This window comes from Embiotoca jacksoni, unplaced genomic scaffold, assembly GCF_022577435.1.
Source record: "Embiotoca jacksoni isolate LCO1_2020_lvr unplaced genomic scaffold, fEmbJac1.0.p SCAF_9, whole genome shotgun sequence".
Lineage (NCBI taxonomy): Eukaryota > Metazoa > Chordata > Actinopteri > Embiotocidae > Embiotoca > Embiotoca jacksoni.
Window position 1 is genome coordinate 4,233,643 of NW_027185447.1, and position 16,628 is coordinate 4,250,270.

Genomic DNA, 16,628 nt, shown 5'->3' on the forward strand with positions numbered 1-16,628 from the left:
AAAAAGTACAAATATTGTAAATAAAACTACCAATAACAATTTCCCGAAGCTGACAATGATACTTTTAAAATGCTTGTTTTGTCTAACCAACCGAAGATATTCAATTTAATATCTGACATAATTTGATTTGATACATTTTTATTATTGTCACGCATGAACAATATGTCCAACCCAAACAGGCTTACAAGGAACTTTTACTTACAACATTTGGAGCCAGAATAACAAAAATAATTTCCAGTGACTCCGAACCCCTGAATGATTCAGTAATGTTCACTTGAGGAGTCAAGGTACCAAAGTTAACTGAAAGCTTTCTTGGATCATTTGCAGCACAAGCACGAGTTTGGTCTCTATTGAAAGGTAACAGTCTGACGTTTCATCCCGAAGAGTCAGAATAGGTAATTCTATAGAATAAAATAGAATAGAATAGAATAGAATAGAATATAGAATAGGTAGGTACTACCGGCATTGAGTTAAAGAAGTTTGAACACAGTAAAGTAGGTTTTTATTTCCACCTACATTTTGTTTTCTTTTTTCCTGACAAATACCTGCAGATGACTGTAGCTGGGTTTTTAAAGTTATTTTTCGAAGGTTGAGCAACAAAGGTAGCCAACTTTTTTTTTTTACAACTTTTCTGTCATAATTAGTATCATAGAAGTTAAAACCAGCCAATTTTCATGCTTGAAAAACTGGAACCAGTGAATTTTTGGGCATTTTTGCTTAAAATCAACAACAATAATCAATCAGTTATGGACGTTACTTGTGTTAATCTCTCTCACTTCTTGACCTCATTTTAACATTTAATCAACAGGTTTCGTCTTCATTGAGTGCAGAGCTAATATATCACTGAACAACATACGAGAGCGGCGTCACCATGGTGCAGCTACTACACTCTATTCGACACTACACTGGGCTCCTTCTTGATTTTCCAGTGTGTGTGGAGTTTTTGTTCCCAGCAGCTGCTCCCAGAACAGAATTATTTGTAGTGATCAACAACCTGCAGATATATTATGGTGATTTTGAACTCCAGGGCCCGTTAAAGCCAAACTGCAGCGCAGACGCAAGCTGTGCGGTAGTTGTGGTGGTGATGGTAGTAATAGTAGGCGGCTATTTTTGACCTGCTGAACAAATGGCTCGATTGTTCTGCCTCTAGGTGCATGAAATCACTTGATATGTCAGGGGTAATGTTATATAATACTCTCTGAGGGGCCCCACATGACTGTGTGTGTGTGCTTGTGTGTGTTTGTGTGTGCGCATTTGTCTACTTTTCATTTCTTTTAATTCTGTATTTTTCTCTTTCTTTGTGACAGTCTGCATATATCTACCGTATTTAGTTGCAAATGGCACAGAGAGACTTTGTGTTAGTGTATGCGGTGTGACCCGAGGTAACACCGTCCTCAACGTTTTATTACTGTGTCAAATCAATTCATGTTGTATTAACCTTTGAGCTGAAGGCCTCTCGCTGTGGTCAGCTGGGTAGCTGCTCTGTTATTGGCCTCCAGCCGCAGCCTGTCTCAACCCCTCGGGACGTCTCCCTCTCTGACTCTCACCCTCACACGAGCACATACACGTAGACGCTCTTAATCCGGCTGAAATTTACTGAAGTCGATGGCATTTTTTTTTCTAAGGATTTATTTCTGTGGCATTTGGGGAGGAAAAACCTTACATTTTCACCTCGGTCCCACGCACCGCTCCAGACCAGAAGCTTTGGATCTAAAAAAGCAGTGACTTACATTTTACCGTGTGCCTCTATCAAAGCAAATTTGCATTTATTTAGGATCACAGCATGAGCTCAAGGCACCTAAAACTGTGAAAATGAACACTGAAGTCACTGATACTGAATAAATCAGATCAAATCCGGTTTTTTTGTTTTGGTCTTTTAAACTGTAGGCCTCAAATGGTCAATAGCTCTTTAAGGCCCTCTAACCAAACCTCATTCAGTAATAAGACAATTTTTGGTTCACCTAATGCAAAAACAGAACAAACATTTGTTACCAAAGATATTTATGTACTTATAAATTGAGACTTGTGTTTCACTGATATCGATCTGTCAGGAGGACCCATCATCTTGCACGTCGATGACACGACGGTCGGATATCTGATACTGTAAAAGACCAGTGTGGGCCACATATATTAGTCTGGCCTTAATCACAAGCTTTCCGAACCAGACTCCTCATTGTACTTTGATATCGTCTGACCTAAAGCGTAGCACCGAGTAATGATTCGGCTCACATGCACTCCAGATCACCGAGGTGACTGACACTGACCTCGGATCAGATAGCGTGTTATGGGCACAGATGTAACAGGATCTCCTCTCATCTGGATAGACTCCTGACTTTACATCTAGCTGGGTGTGTGTGTGTGTGTGTGTGTGTGTGTGTGTGTGTGTGTGTGTGTGTGTGTGTGTGTGTGTGTGTGTGATGAATTGTCTCCAGTGACGTTTACAGCTTCAGGCTGATTTCAACCACTCTATGTAGTGGAGGAGGCGAACGACATGATACATGTTTATTTAATGCGTCTGCACTGGGCCGGTGTGTCTGGGTGTGTGTAGCCGTCAGGGTGTTATGTGGAGACGGGTTTCTCAGAAACTTCTCTGAGATGTTCACACAAACGGTGCAGAAAACAGACAACAGTCCTGCACCAAAACTGGAAAGAGTTGCAATAATCTGTGCAAATCACAACATATTCTGGGTGGAATATGTTTCATATTATAAAGGGGAAGCATACTGGATGCATAATTATATGCTTGATATATGATTTATAAGCAAAAACAACTTAGCTTCTTTAGCTAATGTCTATTGGAGGAAATTAAATACTCAACAAGTATAGCACTTAATTTGTTTGTGGTCTGAAACATTTGATAAACCAGTTCATTACTCACCACTTGCAGACATAAGTCGTATTTGTATCATCTGGATTGTGTAATTACAAATGAGCTGCAAGTAATGTTTGTCAGAATTTCATTTGTTAATTTTTTTGTAGATGAATTGTTTCTTCTACAATGATATTCAGTTTAGTATCATAGAAAACAAAGAAAACCAGCAAATATTCATATTTGAGCTGCTGAAACCAGACAAGAGAACCAGACCCATTTTGTCTTAAGAATATGACAAACAAACATGCAATAGACTTTTATTATCGACTGATTGTTTCACATCTTCAATTGTTTGTGGAGGAACAAGCTGTCTTCACAAATGTTTCAGAATGGATTTGGGTTCGTCCATGGTTGTGTTGATGTATGGATATTTTTGGTCTGTCTGTGTGTGTGTGTGTGTGTGTGTGTGTGTGTGTGTGTGTGTGTGTGTGTGTGTGTGTGTTCATCCCTGACCAGAGTGCAGAGCATGTGCAGGAATGTTAATGTCTTCTTCCTTTGTTGTCCGTGCAGACAGCCGAGTGTGACGGTGCATATTCATGAAGCCTTTTTCTGGAACATGTTAACTTTTGCCGAGATAAAAAAAAAAAATTAAAAAAAAAAATAAGATGGAAAAGAAAGGAAGCAGAAAGAGTAAAGAAATACTGTGCTTCTATCTCTTCACTGCTTTTGCTTCTATTCCATTTCATCTTATTTTGTAGTTTGGAAACATGAAGCAAATAAGAACACGAAGTACGATTCGGATGTCAGAGTCCTGTCAGCAAATCCAGTTACACACACACACTGAGGTTCATTAATGTTTTGCAACTGCAACAGGAACCAAAGCTGTGTCTCTGTTAGCCGCTCTGGCAGTCTGCCACCTCAACAAGTTACGTTCACTCACAAAAATCTCCATGTGAGCAGGTCATGCAGTCAAGCATTGCATCTCGAACTCTGTTATAAAACAAGTGAAAAAATATGTTGGTGTTATTTAGAGAACTAAAATAGAGAAGAGAAGATGTTTGGCTTTATAGACTGGCCATATTGCTGGCTTGCCATATATTTATTAGATGGTCTTTTTTTTAAATTATTATTATTTTTTATCTGATGTTATTGACTTGATCCCATCTTGAATATTTCTCTCTTCATCCAGCAGAAAACATATTTAAAATTGTGTTTACTCTGGACTCCGTTTTGACATCAGTTTGAGTCTGATCTTGCTGAGTTGAATCAAACTGTGTCCTGCCTGCAGGGTATTCAGAGGCTTCAGTAGGATAAGCACATATCTTCTGTCGTTCTTATCTGCAGAAGAGCCTTTGCTGTAGATTGTAGGTTTTCTGTAGCTACCAATCTCTCCACTGCGCTCTCTACCACTGGCTATCATTCACCATTGTTTTGCTGACTCACTGTTTTCACCACTGATAACCAGAAACCTCATTCAGTTCATTTAAAATAATATCCCTTTTAGTGTTGCAAAGTATTTGTGAGGAAAGACTAAAGTAAGAGATGTGTGGCATTAGCATTAATTTCCCTGATCCAGTCTTGTGTTTCTAAGTGAGGAGTGTGTATTCTGTGTTGTCGTGGCTTGTAATGATAAAGGTGGACTGAGATCTGTGTGACTGCGTGCGATGTGTGTGTTAGAAAAGATAAAGGGGGGAGATCCCTTTGAGTGAGCTGCTGTTGAGTGGCTTTATCTGCTTTGGGAAATGTGGAGAATGCGTTTGATGTGAAGGAGAGCAGGAGTGTGTGTGATGGAGAAGGAGGAGGCTCAGACAGATGTGCTGCAGGATTGAAGAAAGATTGACACTTTGAATTTTCGGAAGATTAAGTTCCAAAAGGTTCTTGAAGGTCTTGACTTTTACATCTTGTGTCAGCTAATTCTCAGGGACTTTAAAATATATTGTATTTAGATCTGTGAGAGTGAAAGACACTTTTCCCTGTGAAGATCCCCAGAAAGGCTGACCAAGCAATCTAATTTAAATATTTTCTCGATGATGAAGGGTTTCCTCCTGTTGCTCTGGGAGTCGCCCAGTACAATCAGTGTTGCTGTTGGCTGCTGAGCAGCTGTATTGTATCAGCTGGAGGAAGCATTGATTTGCTTAAGGGCATTTCCACAGTGCTCGTTTCTGTCAGTGTCCACATTCCTGATATGTGAAACATTCCTACAGCACAGCACTGAATGCCCTGCTGCCTCAGGACCTCTGCGTGTTACCAATCATGACCTCTGACCTTCTTTAAAGGACGGCAACACGGAGAAAAAAAAAAAAGACCCACAACAAGCATTGAAGTATCAGATCTTTGCATAGAACAGTGGCTGTTCTGAAACCTAATTGCTCTGAGAAGAGAATTCAGTTTTCATACAAGTTGAGTGTCGGGATATTCCATATGGCATCGTTCACAACAATATCACAGTGGTCTTTTATATGATTAGAAATAAATCCTGTCATGATAATGACAACCTTCCGATTTTTTGGACATAATGCTTAAAGTGGCTCAACAATGGAGGAAAAAAAGAGAGGAGAAAAAAAAGAGGAGTGACTTCAGTAGTTTAGAAGAGTTTAGTTACAAAAGACCAGATGAACAACAAACCACAGTCAGATGTTAGTTTTTACTTAATATCTGAAGGCAAACTGTTACGTTTATACTGACATAAAGAAATACAACACCGATTGTATTGCAATTGTATGTTCTTCAAATTAGTAATAAATTATGTTTCAGTATTTTGTCTGATCATCAAGAATATTTGTATTATTTATTTAAGCCCATGTCGACCATCCCTAGTTTAGAATCTAAAGATCAATCTCTGTTTTTAAAAGATTAAACGATGGTGCATTCATGCAACACAAATAAATACTTGTTCCTCACCTTTGTTCTGATTGAGATGTTGCAGAGCCATCTTATCAGATCACTAAATCACCTGTCAGTCAAACAGAGTACTCATTTTCTTGTCTGTTCAGTCCCTGCTCATGCTACCCAGTTCTTCTGTTTGGTCCAAACAAAGCACCAACAAAATCTATCACTTTTCTTTGTGCCAGAAGATGGCTCAGAGTGATACCTCACCTAATTGTGTAAAACAGTAAAAGAAGAACTGCTGATGATCCGGCCTGAATGAGTTAGATCAGAGCAGTGCACAGCGATTGATCGAAGTAAAAGCATGTTGTGTTTCTGCGTGTTGCGTTCAGGCTGAGTGGGTCTCTTCGCCGTGCTGTTGTCTGTGCAGCAGAAAGCAGATTGACTGTCATTTGTCAAACAGGACAGCACACCTGGTGTCTCCTCTCTGACAGACGGGCGTTCACATAATGAATGAGCTGTTCTGCAGATTCCAGCTTCCAGATTCCAACTTTGGGCGAATTGCAACACCGAGTCAAGCGAAAGATGACAGACACACAATAAATGTTTATGTGTGCGTGACCTGAGTGTGAGTTTTGTAAATGCTGTTTTGTTGGCATGCAGACCCGGTGGAATCCTAGAGCACCTGTTTGGATGAAGCAGAACAGGATGTAATGACTTATTTAAATTCCTCTTTTACAACCTCACACAGCATTCATAAATCTCTCTGAGGATGAAGAAACAGTTGCCAAATTTAGAAACATGTAATTCTGGGAATGCAGCATTGTGGCTCGTGGTCACCTGTCGAACACGAGTGTTGTCCAGGTGTTTACCTCGACTGAAACTAAAGCACCACTTCAAGTTATTAAGACTCCATTACACTGTAAATGTCTTATTTATTGCCTCAGCCGTGAGAAGAATATACACCCTTCTTTTGATTATTATGCCTGTGTTTATTTTAATCGAGACAATGTCATTTTGTTTACCTCATCTGATAGAAGAAGGAGGAAAATTTCCTGTCCAGAAGAGTTTTTTTTTTGCCAAAAGAATACATAGCATTTCCTTTAACTTCCACATTTGCAGTTTTAAGTAAAATGTCAGAACAACTCTTAGATGCATTGTCACAAAAATGTTGTACAGACGTTCACATTCCTCAAGACAAATTGCCATAACCTATATTTTCTGCAACTTTTGCATCGAGTGCCGTCATCACAACTCACATTGTGTTTGTGAATTGTCGCGTTTAATGACTAATGACCTCCGAAGCTAATGAAAGCTGTGCTTTGTGTTTGGTGATAATTTTCAAACGTTAACTTGCCAAATTAAGATGATGAAAATGTTAAATGTTACACCTGCTAAATCATGAGCATGTTAGCAAGCTAATGTTAGCATTTAGCTCAAAACACTGCTGTGTACATCGTCTCGAAGCCGCAAGGGTCCTTTTTGATCTATTATTTTACTAATGTTGCATAAACGTGTTGATTGCAGTGGTTACAAAAAGTCTTTTGAAGATCAGTACATTGTTAATCAGGTCATATTGTTTAAATTAAGAGAAATAATACATTATACAACAATAACACATTATCCACATGTTTCTGACCTCACTATAACAGGTTAAAACCAACTGTATGGGGCTGGCAAATGAGATTCTGAGATAATCAATTATCAAAGTATAAAGTGGAGATAACACTTCATGAACTATTTGTGTATTTTGTGAAGTACTTATGAACTAAACATGACAGATGATTTTGAGCTGTGATTTTCTCTGTACATTATGAGAACATCAATCCGTCCTCTCGCATGATGTCTTCCAGAGACACGTGGATGATTTAGTTGCCACTGGTGTCCTCACTTAACATGTCATGTTTTCAGTTAAGAGGGTCGTCCTCATCGTGCTGTCCTCGTAACGCATACACACACACGCACACACACACACACACACACACACACACACACACACACACACACACACACACACACACACACACACACACACAGCACAGGGTCATTATTAAACTTGTTGACAGCCACACACACTACCATTTACACTTGAACACTCAAGTATGCACCACCACCAGAGCAAGACCGTAAATATAGAAACAGTTTGGCGACGTGTAGGCAGGCGGGTCTACACACGCACACACACACACACACACACACACACACACACACACACACACACACACACATAAACCAGAGTCTGGCCAGCTGCTATGGGAAGAGGTTTTGAATGGGAGCAACAGCTGTGGATTCCTCGGGAAGAAGGAGGAAGAAAGAGAGGTAGGAGATAGAGAAGGGAGCGAGGGAGGGAGATACGTTGCAGATGAGGTTGCAGAGTGTCAGAGAGAGCAGGCGATGAAGAGAGACATCAGTGATTTATTTGTCTTCTTTTATCAACCATATTTTGACACTTGAGTATGACTTTTTCATATAATGAAAAAATGTAAATACCATTGCAGAAAAATCCAGAGTTTCCTCCGTGCAGAAACACGTGACCACGTATATATGTGATTTTGCACATAGGAAAGTTAAAATGTGAAAACATGTTGAAATCACATGCTGCACACGTGCTGCACATGTATTTTGTCCATGGGAAACGTGTGATTTTGGAACATTTTCATGGTGTAATGTGTGAAGCCCGTCTCGTTTCCCATGTGAAACCTACTATTCCGTCATTGAAAGAAGAGGAAGGATTAGAAACTTGGTGTCATTACAAAATTTGAACTCTGGCATGGATCACAGTACCACTTTGCTGACTGTACTTGTCTACAAAACCCTTTTTTATTTTCCTTACAAAAACATAGTTCCGTCAATTATGCACAAGTTTAATAAATATATCAGTTTTAGTAATTATCTATGTTTTTCAACGTTACACACAGTTCAGTCGTTGCTCTAAACTACAGAGAGAGAAGATACACAGAAAACCATGTGATCCTAACTGTCAGTACCGGACTATTCATAGAGATCCTGTGTTGCACAAGGCTCAGTTAGCAACATCCTTCACCTTTTACTCCATTTGATTAATAATCACTGTTTTGTTCTTCACCAAACGTTTATTATGATTAAAGCTTTCATAATCGCTCCTTTAAACTTTGCAGCAAAAGTGCTTCACAGGAAGTGATGAGTTTTACAAATTCAGATGAACAGATCATTGTTTCAAACGAATAAAAGAAGAACTGGGTGGAATCAGCAGGTGTAACAATCGCCATTGTTTGAGCAGACAGAGAAAACAAACAGCACCGCCCACAGAAACGAGAATGTCATCAAAAAGAAAATCCAATGAGTAAGATGTTAAACTGCTGCAACCAGGTTTGAGTAACAGGTGATCGCTCTCAGGAACACCACACCATTGCACTTCTCCAAAACTAAAATAAGCCTCTGGAGGATTGAAAAAGCAGAAACAATCACTTGAAATGACCCCTGCTGAGAGATAGTTTCTTCGATAGGCTGTTAAGAAATAATTATAACCAATTAAAACACGACCGTGTGCCAGGATCACTGCTGTGTGTATATAGAATAAATTACACTCCTCTCAATGCCATTACATGAACACTTTAAAGGAATAGTTTTATATTCTGGGAAAAACATTTGTGGGATGTCCTGAAATGTTGAAATATTCCTTTAATAGTGTGCAAAGAAAGACTGTCTGAGCCCATTCAGTCCCACAAACTATTAAAATAGATGAAACACAACTTAACTGGGTTGTCAATAGCTGACTTAGTAGTTTTCCATGTTCTTATAATGGGTGTGTTTGTAAGCATGTGTGTGTTCGTTACATCAGCGTGTTGCCTTCAGGGCTGCTGTTAGTCATTAATCTGAGTTGTTAATGGATGTCAGAGCCGTCAGCTTCTCACTAATACGTATAGGAACAGTGATTTGGAAGTGGGTGTGTATTTGAGAAAGGGTGACGCTCAGAGGCTGCTTTGGTGTTGCTGACTCTTACGTGTGCCCTAACGGGAAACTTTATTGGCCCGAGGGCACTGCGGCGGCAGCGTCACGACAACAGCACGGGGAGCAGAGGGGAGGAAATGGGAGTCTAAACTGAGCTCTCAAACAGGAAGCCACCCCGGTTCTCTCATTGTTTTTTTTTTTTTAACAGACTCAACTTCCTGCCTGCCCGACCGCCCTCCGTTACCATGGTTACGATCCCTGTTGTTTACAGGATGGGTTCTAATGATCCCACAGTGGCCAGAGCTAACAGCCATCACCGACCAAAGTGTGACACTGACATAGTATGAGGTGGAATTTGACGACATTGTTTCCTAATTTTGCCTTAATTGTCTCAAATACATTTCCAGGCAGAATTTGAAGCGTGTTAAGAACGCTTCAGAAAGGCGTTTCTGTCTGTCGCCTGTGCACACCCTGCAAAATGCTCACGTGCTCCCTACTGGCAAGGTGCAGCTACTGTGTGAATGAAACGATGAAATCAACAGTTTGGTCCTGGACAGTCAACAAATCGAGGCAGAGAGGGAGGGGAGGAGGAGAAAGAGAAGGAGTTAAAGAAAAAGAGGATGTGGCCGACAGTAAAAGATGACTGGAGGGGAGTGGAGCTCTCTGTCTAATTATAGATCCTGCTGTGAGCTGGCTGAGACAGAAGTGCTACTGGGCTTTTCACATAGCCGGATATTTACAAGACAAACCCGGGTATGTGCATTTGACTTTATTTGTAGTTTCCATGCGTGCACATGCACACACGGGTGTTTCTCTGGAGATTTATGAGATGTGAATGAATAGGAGGATGAAACTCCTTGGATGTGTGTTCATGTATGTGGCAAACTGTGATGATCAGCCTAGTTTGGCGATGAGATCGAAGGGCAGCAAGAGATTCTCAACTGTCTGTCCCTCTAATTCTGTGATAGTGTCCTGTGCTGCTACACTTGTTCGAACAGCAGCAACAACACAATGCAGAAGAGATATGTGTTTGAGAGCTCGCTGAACTAATAGACTGCAGAGCTGGATGTTTATGGAAACTCAGTGAGGACTAAAGAAACTGGAACCATGGTGCATTATACATCAACCTTCCTTTGTTACTGTCACACACACACACACACACACACACACACACACACACACACACACACACACACACACGAATACAGATGCTTACCCCTCTTAAACTTTTGTACTCTGTCTTATTTGGTATCGCTGCTGTTTTAGGTTTGTTTAGCACTTGCAGGTTTGTTATGTGTCTATAACTATTTGGAGATTATCTTACAAATGATATCAACTGACATATCCTATATTGACGAAGACTGCCAAAATATACGCCCTGAAGTGGCCATGTCTAACACAGGGCAACCACATTTTAACTTTGGTTTAGTCCCACAAACTTCTTATGATAAATTAAAAAACGTTACATGTTTGAACGTATGAATCTTTCCATCAGGTGTGGTTTTGAGGAGTATATATTACTTATTCATAAATAAGGCTATTGTAATACTATTGTACAAACTTACTTCTAAAATGTACAAGTGTGTGATTTCTCACCAGCAAGTGGAAAAGATAACCTTTGTTAGTAAGTATTTCAAGTTACGTCAGCAGTGGAGTTAGATGTTTTTTTGACCACTGCTTCTTATGCATTTGCGATTTCACCTTGGACCTAAAAATGAGCAGAGAAACATCAAATTTTGTCTGAAATTTATAGGGAACAGAAAGAAATCGCAGGGAGCCAAATCTGGGAAGTATGGTTGGCGGGAAACGTTGATTGTGTTGTTGAGAAACTTCCATGTTTTGAGCTCGTCGTGATGTTGGAGCCCAAGTCCACTGTTCAGGTCATTTGCAGCAAATCTGTTGACAGTCTGACCCTGTGGGACAAATTCACATTGCACAACCCCACGAATGTCAAAGAAAACCCACCTGGTTGTGCTCCTGTCCTCATGCACCTTCCTCGGTCCTGGACGGTGACGTTCTTTCCATTCTGGACACATGAACTCAAACACCTCACACGGCTCATTGCTACATTGCCGTCGGCTTTCGAATGCATTTCAGGGGTCTCTGTTGCTGATGTTGCGACTTTGACACAAAATTGTCCACTCTGTTCAGATTCATGTTGAAATCACAAATGGCAAAATCTTTGTTAACCAGTAAAAAAAAAAATCAGATTTAAGTGTAAATTAAAGTGCAAATCTCCAGACAATATTAAACAGTACATCCCAGAGATTTCCTATCTGTATTGCTCCGCCATAATAAAAGAGACAACTGCCTAGAGAGGAAGGTTTAAAGTGCACTTTCAGCATATTTATTTTTGGTTTGCTCAATAAGGAAGTGAGAATAGTAAGATTTCAACAATATAATCATTCCAACTGTACAATGTAGTATCCATTTATTCAGCGAATTTCTAGTATTGATCTAAACTGCTGCTGTATAATATCAGCTCTCTGATTTACTCAACAAATATTTTACCAGAAGACAGAAATTCCTCTCAAAAACATTTCTGTATTCTGTCAAGCTGTGATCTCAAGAGCACATCCTGCCCCTTAATTGCTACTGCTGAGTCTTATTTAAAGTTTTGCATATGGTCAGACATCTCGCTTGCTTAAGAAAATCCAGCCTTCACCCTGCAGCTCCGGCTGTGCCTTCGTTTGCTTTAAATGAAACCGGAAACGACTTCTTTGGCAAAGAGCTGAAAAGACACGCTCTGAACTTGGATCAGTAACGACACAGTGATTTGTCAAATGTCACAAGTATGTGCAGTCATATTTGAACTGACACTCCCAGGAAGCAAATCACATGTGGATCTTTTTATTATGCACAGTGAGCCAAATAAACAATACAAAGAAGTGCCAGGAGAAGTGTTATATTTCTTTTGGTGCTCACAGCATCCAAAGAATCTTTTCAACCCACACACACACACACACACACACACACACACACACACACACACACACACACACACACACACAGATTATAAAAACACAGATGCCTTTCCAGAGAATAATAGAATAGAGTCAAGGAAAATTGCTTTTTTTTTTTTCTCTCATCTGTGTCTTTTATTTTGGGTTTTTCCCCCTCTGATTTAACAACTCTGCTTCTGACTTTTACCTACATTAAAGGCCCTTCATTTGCATCAGTCTTTTTTTGTGTGTGTTCCTACAGCCTCACAGACACCCTGGCGTAATGACATTTATCTACTGAAAGAAGCTGTTGCCTCTAAAAGGTGTAGTGTGATTCAGACACACTCATGCATGCAGTACAGTCAGAAGAGAAGAACTATATTTGGACGTGTAATGAGACACAAAGTGGTAGCGTCTGCTCCGCTGATTGTTGACTTAGCACGGTGTGTCTATCACTAGTGGCACTATGCTGGCTGTCAGCTGTCTGTCGAGAAGCACTCCACTTATCTGCAGGTTGTCAAAGATTGCTGACCAACTCGCTTTTCTTGTCTTTTCACTTCTTTCGCCCTCTTTTTTTGCATCAGCTTTCCAATTTTTTTTTTCTTTTTTTGTTTTCTTTTCATGGTTTCTGCAGCTCGGAGTTATTGTCCTCTCTTTGTTTTTCAACATCTGTTCCCTCCATGAGACGGTGTGCAGGGAGAAAGGGACAGAGGAAATTACAGAGAGAGAACTTTGTATATCCTTGTCTTACCTGTAAAACCAGTCCTGACTGGGCTGTACCCAAGTTCAGTATAAATGAATAGAAAGGGGAGGAATCAGGAGGAAGGGATTACCCACAATGCCAGGCTGTGGGATGGACTCTTTATCTTGCTCGGTCAGTTACACACACACACACACACACACACACACACACACACACACACACACACACACACACACACACACACACACATATTTAATTTAGTCTGTATGGAGAACATGCAGCCTACCTACCAACCTAATCTGTTTGATTAATCAGCACATTCCCAACTGCTTCTATGAGCAGACAAACGGTATCATACTGCACCCATGGTGATTTCCATAACGACACACTTGACTCTCCCACACACACTCACACTCGCACAAAGTAAACGTCTATCGCCATTGTTTCAAGAGGATCTCGCGGTTTTGTATGCCGTCATTCAATCCAACAGAAAAACACATTTTAATCTCAAATAACTTAAAATTTTGGCAGCAGTAACATATTGGAGTTCTTTCCCGTTTACACACCCTGAACAGCTACTGTGGGCAACGCTCTGTTTTAGTAAAGATGACATCATGTCTTCATTATGGAACATATCCTGTATGTGCATGCATCCTTTTATCTTAATCCCTTTATGGCAATCTGCCGAAAAACGATATACTCTATGTAACTATACAGGCAGTTCAAAAATAGTTTTGATATGATGTAAATTTTAACAGTAAAATAATCAAAATTAATTTTTTAGAGCCCAACGTGTTGTTGTCAAATTTTGTGTGAGACTAAAACAAACAGATTAACAAATATGAACAGAACTGGGACAGTTCGACCTAAATTAAATTGCAGTTTTAAAGTTTTTGCAGTTTAAATTGCAGTCTGTTGCCGAGAATCCCAAAAGAAGTGCGGTGAATCTTGTGAACTGTAGGAGCAACAGAACAAAAACCACGTTGCTGTAAATCCTCCTCGTATTAGTACCGATTAAGTTTTAAACAGGGCATCTGTTTTCTTAATAGTTATTTGACTTCCCTGACAGTTCTGAGCTGTCTCAAAGCAAACGTATCATGTTACCTCCTGCTCCCAAATGGACCTATCGCTTAATTGTATGTTTCTACTTGGATGTGCATGCTTTGTGTGTTATTCTACTGCGTGCCTTCCCAGCTCTGTTCGCTGAGAAAAACTGTGCTATTTAAATGAAATCAACATACAATCACAACTCCACGGTAAAGATTAGTTTTTCTTCTCTGAGTACAACACGCAGATGTAATGAACTGTAATATAATATCAGCTTTTAAGAGAACTAAAAACACTCATAGTACTTGGAGAGGCCCAGGAGAGAGACTGTGGATGGATTAAATGTGGTTGCAGAAGTTTAGAGACAAAATCACGAAATGTTTTTGAGACTTAAAGTCATGTTCTCTACATGGAAGCTGTGTTATTTCCATTCATGCTAAAATACATTATGTATCCACTGGGTAGCAGAGTTAAAGGGATTAGTTTTTATTATTTAGAAAGGGAAGGTCACTTTTTCAAGCACTGCGGAAGTATCGCTAAACATGGAGTAACCAACGAAGGGCTTCAAATGTTCTTAATTATTTAAAATAGATAAATATTGATTACAGTTAGTAATAACAGTAAATGATCAGTACACTCTTTAAAGGTTTGAGTTAGCAGGAATCAATTGGGAAATGTGTCTAATAACATGATCACTATTTGCAAAGACAGAAAATCAGGGAGTTAAACGTCAATAAAAGCCACTTTACTTCGCTGTCCTTTGAGAACGATTGATTTCTTTTGCTAAGTGGTTTTATACCAACGCTTCTTTAAAATCATAAACAAGTTTAGCAACATTTGGCACTGCTGCGAATTTTCTAAACTAAAATTGTCAGTGATAATGACACCATGAAGAAGTGGTTGGGCTCTCTTTGCTCTCAGAATACTCTAAATTACCTCCAAAGTATAAAATCAACAACAGCAAGTGTGTGTTTGCTATTTATAACCCATCGGAGGCAGGGAAAGTAAGAGACACTGGTGTTCCAGACTGTAGTGTGTGTGTGTGTGTGTGTGTGTGTGTGTGTGTGTGTGTGTGCGCGCGTGTGTGTGTGTGTGTGTGTGTGTGTGTGTGTGTGTGTGTGTGTGTGTGTGTGTGTGTGTGTACTGTAGCAGCCTTTGTTTCCTTGTATAAGCATGTTCTCCTCGCCTTTTTCTCAGAATAATAACCTTGTTATTCCTTGCTGTCATTCCAAAGAATATGTGCAGTGTGTGTGTGTGTGTGTGTGTGTGTGTGTGTGTGTGTGTGTGTGTGTGTGTGTGTGTGTGTGTGTGTCTGTCTGTCTATGCGCAGTGTCAGTACTCCTCCTCCATATTAGGAGCTACAAATGCAGAGAGACAGTCTGAATGCCGACCATGGCTGGAATAACAGAAATCGCTTGGCAACACACACACACACACACACACACACACACACACACATACACACACACACACACACACACACACACACACACACACACACACACACACACACACACACACACACACACACATTACTATATCACATTAACCCAAATAGAGATTCTAATGAGACCACAGTAAGTGGTGAGGATCCCAGTGTGTGTGTGTGTGTGTGTGTGTGTGTGTGTGTGTGTGTGTGTGTGTGCGCACAAACGTCAGCTTGTAGGAACAACACCAGCAACATACCCGTCTGTTCTATTCTATTCCCTTTCACCCATTTCCAGTGCTGTTGTTGGCGTCGGGCCGAGTCTCTCTGTGAGTGACATTTACTTCACACACTGCGGCCTGACATCTGAGCGCCAGGCGCAGCAGCACACAGATGATGTCACATGAAGTTATTTCAAGGCCGCCTGCTCTGTGGATATGTGTGTTTAAATTTTGGGTTTCTGCGATAGGTGTTGCTCCAGCCTGTTTGTGCGTGCAGCTGTGTATGAGTGTGCCACTTGTAAAGGTGTGAAAATTGACATTACGTGTCTATATGCGCTCTGAAAGCTTGTTGGGAATGTGTGTTTTTGTAAGTGTGTGCTAACATGCATGTGAATGTCTGTATGTGCTTACAGCTGTGTTTCTGTGTTAATGTGAGTCACTCTGCATTTTTTGGTGCCATGTGTGTGTGTGTGTGTGTGTGTGTGTGTGTGTGTGTGTGTGTGTGTGTGTGTGTGTGTGTGTGTGTGTGCGCGCGCGCATGTGTGTCATAGACAGAAACCACCCCCAGCCTTTTCCCAAGCTGTTCCCTTCCTGGATCCTGTTTTTAGCACCGGATGAGGCAATATTTCCCATTGACTCAGCCATGCAATGCAAATAGCCCCAACAGCATGCAAAGAGCATGGAAATCCGTGTGTGTGTGTCTGTTTGTGTGTGTCTTCAT

At 40.4% G+C, this 16,628-nt stretch overlaps 1 protein-coding gene across 7 annotated transcripts in view; it reads left to right on the forward strand.

Moving 5' to 3' along the window:
* The window catches only part of hdac7a (histone deacetylase 7a), a 65,842-nt gene that overhangs the window by 21,756 nt on the left and 27,458 nt on the right, over nucleotides 1-16,628 (forward strand). The window contains exon 1 of one of the 7 annotated variants that reach the window (XM_069140971.1): nucleotides 9,962-10,321. The exons of the other annotated variants lie outside the window; for them this stretch is intronic. The gene's annotated coding sequence lies outside the window, so the exon portion shown is untranslated. Of the gene's footprint in view, nucleotides 1-9,961; nucleotides 10,322-16,628 lie in introns of those variants that run through there. 7 annotated transcript variants of the gene reach the window in all.